Source organism: Triticum aestivum, chromosome 4B (genome assembly GCF_018294505.1).
Source record: "Triticum aestivum cultivar Chinese Spring chromosome 4B, IWGSC CS RefSeq v2.1, whole genome shotgun sequence".
Lineage (NCBI taxonomy): Eukaryota > Viridiplantae > Streptophyta > Magnoliopsida > Poales > Poaceae > Triticum > Triticum aestivum.
The window spans coordinates 14,829,289-14,841,131 of NC_057804.1; the positions used below are offsets into that span (position 1 = coordinate 14,829,289).

At 40.0% G+C, this 11,843-nt stretch overlaps 1 pseudogene; it reads left to right on the plus strand.

Annotated features, from left to right (window-relative positions):
- Window positions 1-232: 232 nt before the first annotated feature.
- LOC123090602 (U3 small nucleolar RNA-associated protein 25-like) lies at window positions 233-10,714 on the plus strand (annotated as a pseudogene).
- The last annotated feature ends 1,129 nt before the right edge of the window (window positions 10,715-11,843 follow it).

The following is an 11,843-nucleotide window of genomic DNA, read 5'->3' on the forward strand; positions in this document are numbered from 1 at the left end:
TGTTGCTTGATGTCGTCCATCACCACCTTGCAATCACGAAGCCCTCCTGACATACGTTTATTTTTTTGAGGGATTCCTGACATACGTAGAATTTGTTGTTTCCGGCTCTTTCGAATGTGGCGATCCCCTCCGGCCCATTAGGCCTGCCAACTGACAACTTTTCCATAGGGCCGAATTTATAAAGGCTCTCCTAGTCTCTTGGTCGTTTGGGCCCCCGATCCCTATCGTTCGTTTCTTAACCCCAGACCGCCGTTGGCCTCCTAAAAAAAAAAAAAGACAGACCGCCGTCGGCCTCCTCTCCCCCCCTCGCTCGCCGCCGGCCGCCTCCTCGTCCCCTCGCTCTCTCTTGCCGCCGCCGGCCGCAGCACGGACGCAGGTAAGGCTCCCCCTCTCCCTTCTCCATTCTCCTCCGGCGACCTGCACCCTCTCGTGACCCCCCGCCGCCCTCTCTTGTCTCCTGCACTGCAGGCAGCACTGGACTCGGCTTCCCCTGCTGCAAGCTGATTGACACTGACCAAATGTGCTAGATTATGTATACACTGCACCACGTGTTTAGGTTTGCATCTGCGGGGATTAATCATAATTTTTGGCAATTATTTGCTACATTAGAGGCAGTGAGCAAATATATAGACAGTCCCATGTGTGTATAGGTTAGCAATCATAAATCATCATGTTCTGTTGGTGTGTATGTAGGAGCACATGATATATTTTTTTTGTATGAACCGGAAATAAATTTCGGGGCAAAAAAATCCATTGCCACTTCTGAAATTGGTTTGTCTGTTCTGTTCATTATACTGCTAGTGCTAGTTTAATTCGGTTAATGTATTCATAGCAGAGCCTGAACATTTGGTGTCATTGCGGTCCTTTGCTGCCGATGGGGAAGCTGAAGCCCGTTTCTCCGACGGCTACTCCTCGAGGTATGAAACCTTTGTCACTGTCTCTTGCCGAAAGCTTCGAATTCGTCCCTTGCTCAGTTTCTCTCCCCTCGTGTCGCTGTCATGTGGCTTCAGGTCAGAAGAGGCGCCGTGAGAAGCCCAAAAGGCCGGTGCTCGATGATGGTCTTCCTGACTCTCCAGGTTTGGTTTTCGTTACTGTGTGAATCGTATTCGCTTCCTCTCTTTTGCAGACAGTGGCAATATATGCAATAATTGGTAGTGCTTCGATTTCCTCCTCACTTGTTTCGTGCTAAAATTATTATGTGGAATTGTATGCTGGTGGTTGGTGAAGCCTTGCGTTCTAGAGGAAAATGAGTAGATGACAACTCAATTTCTGGGTTCAGTTGTTTAGTTTCTACTTAGAAGCTGAGGTACCGTGGTAGTACAGGCTAGAAAGTGGTACATGCTAGAAAAATGTCTGGGCATACTAAAAAGATAATTTATTTCCATGACAATGGCTAGTGCTGGAGCCATCCATTTAAGACTCAGTAAGTATGTAACTGTCTAACTTAGATAATACATGATTCATGAACCTTCTCCAGGTTATTCGTAAAGTTTTGATGATCTTATTAGTGGATTTGAAGGGGTGTAGTTTCACGGTAGAATGTGTTTCTTTCTAATATAAATAGTACTACTCCACCTCTTCTTCTAATTCAGTTTCATCTCTATTCATTTCGAACCAAACTTTACTTTTTTATGTTCTTGGACGTATGGTTTATTCTCTATTGTTTTTGTGCTCTTGGAGGTATGGTTTATTCTCTATTGGGTTGTACATTTCGCATCTAGGAACATAAAGCGAAAAGGTGCTCTTCATAGGTTTCACGAACCAAGTATTTTATAGGGACGTTACTGATGCTAGAGTGGTGTTATTTTAGCAGACATTATGACTGGCTCAATATTCTTTGCACAGTGATGTGCAATGTGTCAGTATGACCTTTTCCATTTTTGGCGCTTAATTACTTGAGTATTTCATGCAGCTGGAATCATAGCAGCGAAGGCTGTTCGGCGTGAGAAACCATCCAATGAGAGCCCTCAAGGCCTACATCAGAGTGATGACGATGACTCAGATGATTGCAATGTTTCCAGCGAGGATGAGGCACATGATATGAAAAGCAATAAAAGTGATGCTTTTGATGAAATGGAGTCGTCATGGTTGGTGCTATTAATGCAACAGTATTCACATTTTTTTCTTCAGCGACTGGGACGCATATTATTGCTATTGTAAATGGACAAGGATTATATTAGTTTATATGATATCGGTCATTCAGTTTTAGTGTATTATGCCACCATCTTTGTCCTACATGTCTACTAGGTTTAAGAGTGCTTGTTTGATGTTGTCTCTACTGTATCATTTTATTTTATTGCATTATATGTATGATATATTCATATAACTCGTTCTAACACCACCCCTTTTTGTATGTTCCAGTTCATTTCAGCGTCATGTTACTCACGTGCTAGCAAATGATGAAGTCAATGCATTAGTGAATCAGAAGAGTAAATTTAAATGGGAGATGCCTGCTGAGGACATTCCAAAATCCAAATGGGTTGGGACAGGTGAAAAAATTAAGGTACTTCATGGAATTATTTCATCATGATATGCTCTCATTAAATTATTTTGATTAATTATCTTGTTTCTCCTTGAAATGCAGGCCACTGAACTTGAGCCTTTGATAGCTGTATATATATGTGTAATTTGAAGACCAAAATTCCATGTTCATCATGTGTTTAAATCACCTTATGACCTATGTTCATGTTATAACACTTTTTGTGAGGGGTTACTATGGTGCATTTCTCTGTTCCACAGCAATCTGCAGTTACTTGCAATATGTTTGCAGTGGTAAGTGAAGTGTGCCTTTTCAAGGGGCAAGTCCTGCTGAAATTAGTCCATGCTCCTCTGTGTTTGTGTACTTGATCCATTACATTAGTTATCAAATTATTCAACTGCTTCATGCTGAGTTATCAACTTCATTAGTAGTGCAGGGATGTTTTTCTGAATAATAAATACTTCAGGCAGCTTCGTATTGGAAGCTGATTCTTAATGCTTTGTACTTTCAGGGAGCTTCTGATGACCCTTTTGTTGATGTCAAAGGAAAATTGAAGGACCACTGGCAAAAAATCCTCTCTGATGATTTGAATTATAGATCGAGGTTCTTCTCACTTTGTAAGTTTTCCTATTTGATTATCTTTTAGTTAGTGCCTTATTTCACAAATGACATGACTCAGTAGAACATTAAAGTTGCCCAGTTTAGAATTCGTGCCTACTAAAAGTGCATGCCATTCATTACCTTAAGATATATTAATTAACCAATAGTGCTGCCTGAGAGGAATAAGAGAGTTAGTTTTCTAGAATTCACGAAGATCCATATTTCTGATTAGTTCTTGTAGCACATCCCAACAACAGAAAAGTGGACATAATATTAGTTGGATCAGGACTTACAACTGTAAATTCCATGTGATGACACTTATTCTACGTGTTTGTAAGTGATAACTCTAAAACTGATCTCCGAAGTGAACTAGGAAGAAATTTTCTTTCCCAAAGAAGCCAGCAGGAGCTTCTCTGCCCATTCTGCTAGTAGTGGAAAGTAAAGATTTTAGGATACATTCTTCCAGATGGAAGATTGTGTCCCTTTAAGGCTCTCAACTGATCCAGATGTGCGCTTTCATTTATTCCGCTCGACCTGAAGGATTGAAACTATTTTGTTCACAAACAAGCTGAACATGTTTTGGGTGGGTGTTTTTGTTGGGTAGGTGGGTGGATGGGTGGGGTCTTCTGTTTCCCCCCTCTGCAGAACCAGTTAATACCATCCATAACTTGTGAAAACAGTAAATGCCCCTGAGAATTGGTGATGTTTATTAATCCTACTTTGTCAGGTGTCCGTCTTGGTAAATTTGGCGTATAGCAACATAAAGTACCTTTTGTGGTTCCCTTATCCTAAAGATTATGCTGTGCATGTCTTTTTGATCCTCGCTATTTTTGAGAAAAGGATTATTACCAATATGGTTTTAGGCTTTTAGCATACATACCAAGTTACCAACTCCATTATACACTTTGTTTCTCGTATAATTAAGCATATCTAAGACAAATTGTAGCGCAACATGTCATGCTTCCTCCCTAAAATGGTGTAGTGCGCTCTCTCTATCACTTTTTTTAAGTGTATTTCTAATCCTAATCATCTCTTACAGGTAATAGCTATCGTGACATAATGCATTGTAATAAGAAGCCATTTTATCTTAAGGGTAGTAAGGTGGATTCCAGTACTATGGACGCATATCTTATGCATGCTATAAGTTTTGCAATCTCTATTTGGTAGCATTATTACTGTACCTGTTATGATGCTGACTAATGTGCAATATTGTCACAATGGCAGTTGAGCCATGTTCATAGGACAAGAGATGTTGTCATTAAGAATGATGCGAAGCTTAGGAATGATGCTAACACAGATGTTATGGCGGACGACTCATACCGCGATCAGGGTTTTACACGTCCAAAGGTATATGTCAGATAGTCGCAACACATTTGAGAAAACGGTATCTTATTTGGCATGATGTATTGCATAGATGTGTGCTGGGCTACAGTTGCTTGACAGTTAACTGCACTATTTTATCAAGTAAATGCTATATCTCTTTTTGTTAAGAGTAAATGTTGTTGTACCTCCATTTATACACAACTTGTAATTTTGTTGTATCTTGATCTGTTGAACTAATTGCTATTTTCTTTTGTATTATATCATGACCTTAGGTTCTTTTCTTGTTACCTCTCAAAAGCATTGCACGACGCATTGTGAAGAGATTAATCCAATTATCTCCGCTGACACAAAAGGTAACATTTGACCTTTGCAGCTACTCTTACAGATAGCATCTGAATATCAATTTCTATGAAATACGCTGCCAAATTGTACCATGAATTCCATTTGGATCTGCAAATCATTTGCATATATAATTTATGGTTGCTGGTTCAGTTATTATTTTGCTCTGGTGCTAAGAAATAGAGAATCCTTACTTTTACTTGCAGGATAATTCTATGGGACAATTCAAGAAAGAGTTTGGCGAATCAGATGATGAACTGGAGGAGCCAAATAGTTCAAAACCAACAGACTTTAACCTTCTGTTTGCTGGGGATGTTGAAGATCACTTTCTTTTTGGAATAAAATTTACAAAGTAAGTGTGCTGTTAATTTTTCCCTGTAATAATTTTCTAGTTGTGAGGACTAGTACGTCTACTATGTACTCTACACAGTTTTTTGTCAACAGCTCAATTTTTTTCTTCAGTTTTCATTGCCAATCACAGGCTTCTGAAGTGAACATGAGTATGTTAAAGGAAATAGGCAAATCCTCAGCAGAAGCAGAACCAATTACAAAAATTATAATTATAACTCATATTCACTTGTTTGTTAAGACTTCATCTTGTAAAATGTTTCAGTATCTTTTGTGTTTTGTGAACCTTTTGGTTACTCTTTTATTATTCTGCACTGTGAGATCTCATGCTTTTAGCAAACTATATGTCCTTAAATTCGTTATTCCTTTCACATTGATATTTTTATATTTACGTAGGATTCTATATTTATATAAGATTTCTTAAAAAATTAATGTTTTAACTAATGCTTCTGCAGGAAATCTGTTAAGCTATACAGCAATTTCTACGCTTCTGATATTATAGTTGCGTTTCCTTAGCGCTTAAACTTGTAAGTACTCTTTAACAAAGATTTCTTAATACACTTAATTAGTCATGATTACTCATGTGCCCAGCAGCTGTATATTTTTATTGTTCTGGGGACACCTCATAGGCAACTGACCTTATTATACCTGCCTGTTATCAGAAAATTGATGGAGGTGAAGTTACCAAGAAAAAGGGACGTCCCAAGGAAAACGATTCTGATTTCCTGTCATCAATTGAAGTTAGTTCCACTCGAATCCATATACTATTTTCTATTTACTACTATCTCCAGTCCTATATATTAGTTCATTTTTGATAACCATTAGTGCGTGTAAATAATCTATTTCAGTCTGTAAACATTGATTGAATGAATTTCTTGAAAGTTCAAGTATTTTGTCATCATTTTGAAGGGGGTATAAGTTTCAAATTAAATTTCCCTAGCTGCATGTTCAGTGGACAAACATTCCAATAAACTGCACGTCAATTCCTGTTAATTGCTCCAGAATGTTATGCTTGGGATGTGTCCAAATGGTAATTGACTGAGCTCTTGCTATTGCAACGCTTGTCCAGAGTACCCGTAGCTCAACGATGTTTAATTTAAACCTTGTATTTCATTGAATTATTAACTTCTAGTTCTTTGATTTGGGTATATTTTAAAACTTGTAGTTCTTTGACCCATGAATATTTTAAAACTTGTAGCACTCTGACCATGTGCTAAGAAACTTAGTTTGAGAAAAGTTACTCATACTTGGTACATTGGTCTCAAAAGTATTTCACAATACTTCAGAGTTGCTAATGTATTGTAATAAGAAACCCTGTGTTTCAATTTGTATAGTTGAAGCCATGACAAGTCAACATAGACTTCCATAAAGGAACAGTAACTGTGCACATTCAATTTTTTTCTCTGTACAAGCTCTAAATTATCAATACATTTGTTCTGTGCAGATCGTGGTTGTTGATTACACAGATGTGATATCTATGCAGGTTAAACTCCAACTCAAATAATTTGCTGTACTTATTTTCTGATGCCTGCTGGTAAAAATAACTGTGTTATTTATAAATGTAGAATTGGTCGCATCTGCATGCTGTTCTTGAACAACTAAATCATTTGCCATCAAAAGAGCATGTAACCAATGTGATGCGGATCAGGCCATGGTAATTCTTTTTTTCGTGGATATCTATTCCTGTATAGCATCTTCTGTTGTCGTACTTCTATCTATAAGAGTATAAGACGCCAACTCACTGTATTGTGAACTGCAAAAAGGCTTGGAAGTTATTCCTGATTTGACGTTTGCGAGGTCAGTTTCATGCTTGTTACATTTTCTTTATTTGGCTAAGGTACCTGGATGAGCAAGCACGGTACTATCGGCAAACAATAATCTTAAGTTCGTATCTTACGCCAGGTATGGAATTTCACTTGGAACTCTGGCCATCATTGGATTCCAGTTTTCTAGGCTTCAGCTTCTATCATTCAGTTGAATTTTCAGTATCAACTAAAATTAAACTAGTTATGCTTTTAATCATGATCTGCATTTATTTGCTAAACATTATTATTATTTTTGCGAATGGTGTAGGTCTCCCCTGGTGTTATGCATGGTTCTTTGGTATACAAAATTGCTTGCATTAGTTGTGCATGTGTAAAGTGATACTTGCTATTCTATTCTTAATTGTGCTACATAGAGTGGACCTTTTATTTATTTGCATCGTCATCTACTTATTTACTTATAAACCTATTTATGTTCTAATTTTTTGCCTGCTGAGCAGAGATGAATGCTTTGTTCAACGGATTATGTCGAAATTACGAGGGGAAGGTATATAGTATGCTGGAAGTCACTAAGCTATTTGCCGTGTTGGACTCATGTTTCTAACATGCCTGAGCTCAACCTTTTCAGGTTAAGCTGGCGACTGAGTTTACAGGTGTTCTTCCCAAAATACAGCTTGAAATACGGCAGGTCAGTTAATTCATTGTCTCTCCAGACTCCCATCGCATCATTGCAAATTTACTGTCCAGATATGTCCAGTGCATCTGAACAAAACTTGATGACAAGAATCAGGGCTGTTGCTGAGTTTTCAACATAAATTTTGGATGGGCTCGCTCAACAGACACATCCTAGTGCTAAAACAGTATTGATGAAATTACAAATGTTTTTCACTGTCCAATCACTACACAGGTGTATGAACGATTTGATGCATCTTCTATTGGTGAACTTGATGATGCCCGCTTTGAATATTTCTGCACAAAGGTGAGTCCATTTGTCCTTGTAATGCATGCTTGACAAATGCATTATGGAATTGAGCACATTCAGCTCATTTTCACAACTATCACTTGTCCTTTTACAGTACTTAATTAATGTGTAATCTACTGTATGTAAACAATTAGTAAGGGGAAGCAACCTAAATCCTTATCTGGATGTGGTGCCCCCTTCAAATCAGCCTTTGCCTTCTCCGCTTTGTCAACATCCATGGGTCCTCGTTGCCGGTGGCTTTATGTCATGCCCCACATGACATCTCTCCCCTCGTCAAGCAGCTTGTCCTTGAGCTGAAACTGAGGGTAGTGTTGGACAAACTCATCAAGGTGCTCCCAAATGGCATCGTTAGGAGCTGTGCCCTCCCACTGGACAAGGACATGACTGATTCCATGACTGATTCCATGGAGCACTCTGGGCGGGGGCAGGCATCGTGTTAGTGCGCTGACGGGAAGAGTGAGCTGGAGCTCATGGTGCCACCTGTCATGGTGCTTACTGGTATGCTGCTGAGCCTGCAGCAACCGTGCGCAGACCTCTTTGAGAAACTCATTCTCATTGCAGTCGTGTAATGCAGTATGGACGGAAGCCACCTTGGTGTCGTTCTGCGTGTAATCCACTCCACAAGGCCAGTGGCTGTCGGCCATTGACCGACCTCAACAGAAGTTGTGTGCAAGAACGAGCAGAAGGATTTATAGCATTGGCGTAATGCAGGTGTCCCGCTTTGGACGCTTAGGCGACAAGGTGTCCTGCCAGCGCCTTGCAATTTGCCCACCTTAGGCGTAGGCGCTTAGGCGTCAGGGCGGTGCGTGCTCGCCTCACTGCCTTAAGAAATAACTAGTTTAAACCCAATCATCCAAATCAAGTGCTCCAGCAAAATTGTAAACTTAGACACGGGGATTCCATGTTGTGACAATTTTATGAAAAATGGTTTAGCCACACCAAAAATTAGCAACAAGCTGGGACATGTAGTTGTAGTCAGAAGTGCTGATCCCACATGATATCATGGCTCACAACTAATCGCTTTCAGTGTTAGGCGCCGTGTAAAATTATGAGGTCGTATACAGTTTTATTTGGCCACTTCTTATGGTCATGACTCTTAATTATTGGAACAGCTCTAACATTTTTTTTCGTTTCTATATATGTATATCCTATTATTGACTATTTTATGATGTAATAATACAGGTGTACCCAAAGATTCAGGAGTCAGATGAGGTATTGTTTCTTCTATAGTTGTAATATCTGCAATGCTGTCATGTTCACTTAAATTTGGTATTTCTCGACATTGGTAGGAGGATTAGCTTTAAATGTCAATCTGTAGGAGTTAGGCCCTGATAGTTAATTAAAACGTTAGGGGGTAAGAATTCAAGAAACTATGTCTGCATCTGACAGCACATAGCATTTTGGAGGGATATAACCAAACATACCATTTTGTAGCAGTGGGATGTACATACTTAATGTTATTATCGCCCAGGAAAATTTTACAACAGTATTTGTCGGAGGTGTACCAGAATGTTGTGCATTTTGCAGTAAATCTTGTCGGTAGATGTGCCATGCTTGTCTGGAAATGGCGCCATGTTAGAGGAAAATTTTATGTTAGTGGATTGGAAATACATGTGTAATAATTCTCTGATTGTTTGTTGCAAATATGCAGGGCGGAGTGCTGCTATTCGCCAGTTCCTATTTTGAATACATTAGGCTGAGCAGTTTTTTAAAATCTCAGGATGCTTCTTTCTGTAGAATTGGGGAGTAAGTGGATCTTCCTTATTCTTGTAGCTTTATTTTGTTTGCTCAACTACTAAAAGGGGTCTGCTCTCAGTCTTCAGTTTTATCATGAATATGTTTTGTCTTGTGCGTATAGTAACTGCCTATATGTGCTCATATATTAGGGCGACATCACAACAGGATATATCTCGTGCAAGGCTCTGGTTCTTTGAGGGCCAGAAGAAGATCTTGCTTTATAGCGAGAGATCTCACTTCTTCCACAGATACAAGATCATAACATCTGAAAGGCCGGCCATCCCTTGAGTACTTGTTATGATGTGTGCTCTTGCTGCCGTTCATGAGCATGCACCTGCTGAGTGTTCGTTCGTGTGATGCTTAAACTCGTGCTTTTTAAATATGCAGATCAGGGGAGGACATCATTTGGTCGTCTACTCATTGCCAGGGAGAAAAGATTTCTATCCAGAGGTATGTATTGACTAGATTGTGACTGCAGTACGTACTATGTCTGAAGCAAGCTGTGCTGTCGAAGTTGTAAAATATTTTATCTGTCTTGACCCTGGGGTTTTCTTTTCTTTCAGCTTGTAAATATGCTCGGTGAATCAGGAAATCCTAGGTGCAATGTGTTTTTTTCTCGGCTGGACCTCCTTAAGGTGAGACAACCGTTCCATGTACAGCACCGCAGTTACTAAGTTCGTAGCGTATCAAAGTTACAGTCTGGCCGCGTTGTAAAAAGCATGTTGGAGCCTGATAGTCGATCGATAACCGGTTCATATATAGTACGGAGTAGATTGGATTTCTTCTGTAGTGTTTTGTTAAAATTCATTTTGATTGCAAATTTGTAATCGAGCGCCTAGCAAACAAGTTAACATGGGCCGACATTTTCTGTTGCAGCTGGAGCGGATCGTTGGAACGTCGTCTGCACGGAGGCTGATTTCTTCCGATAAGGATATGTTTGTCTTCTGCTGACCGAGCGTATGATAGCCTAGCCGACCAGTAGAATTTTGGAACATGAACTGAAATCCGCTGCTGACTAGTACAGTACAACAGAAAATTTTTCTACTACTATCTGAAGTTGCAGTAGCGGATTATATATACTATGTAGACGGTTAATGCTTCCAGATTTGTTTCTCCTCATCAATCTTGAGAATTCTTGTTTCACGGAGCCTTAGTCCTTGTGCCAAACTCCACCAGTTCTTTTACGTGCCTCCCCTCGTATTTTATTTTTCGGCACCACTTCAGGTATTTTTCTATCTTTAGCATCGACCTTATTGATTTACTAGTATATACTCACTCTGTCTCAGAATAAGTGTCTCAACCTTAGTATAACTTTGCACTAAAGTTAGTACACAGTTAGCACATTTATTTTGGGACGAAGGAATAGTTGGCGCAGCAGATTGAAAAACTCAAACAAAATCTGTCTGATCCTTGGGGAAGACGATCAAATTGGAGGAAAATCCATGGACCCATGACCCCAATTTCTCCACCCTGTACGAGTCTGATATCACCAAAAGTAAAGCAAAACTATTTCATTACGTTTCTGCACTGCCCAGGATAACAGAACATTCTTTTTGAGGCCTTTTTTCTTTGCGGGGTGAAAACTTGTATTACTCAATCACAAGATCCTTACCATCATCAAAGGCTAAAGACAACGGAAACACTTGCTATCCTAGTCTGCTAGGAGACCATCATCAGACCGCTCGACTATCGTTGATTCTATCAGAATCTGACGGTCATAGATAGGCCTAATCCCTTGCCTTGATATGCGTGCGAAAAAGGGCCCCGCCAGCCAGGAAGCTCACCTCCTGCCTCCCTCTCAACTGGTTGTTGAGCATCACAAGCACTTCACGGCCCAGATCCCCTTCTTCGTGTCACACGCATCTCCCTCGAGCTCGTCGTCATCCGCCCCGTCCTCTCCGACCTCGACGCTCATCAGTTGCTTCATATTCACCTCGTCGTGAAGCAAACACATCCACCCAACCATCCAGATCTGTCCCCCGCTCCACCCCATCTCATCCCTGATTTTGGTGGTTTGCCAGGTTGCCCGTGGGATGAATCGTCGGGCAGAGTAGGACCCGACGCCTAGAAAACCTGCAGTGGTTTTTGGCATGTTTCCCCTATACCCATCTTAAAATCAAAAGTATTACACCGCCTCGATCGATCGCCCCTAATTTGATAATTTTCATTTGTCACATATTGTTGTTAATTCATTTTCTGCCGAGGACTCATTGGTATTCTGCCTAGTATTGTTCTTTTCATGTTGTATTAGGTTATGAATCATGGAACAAAT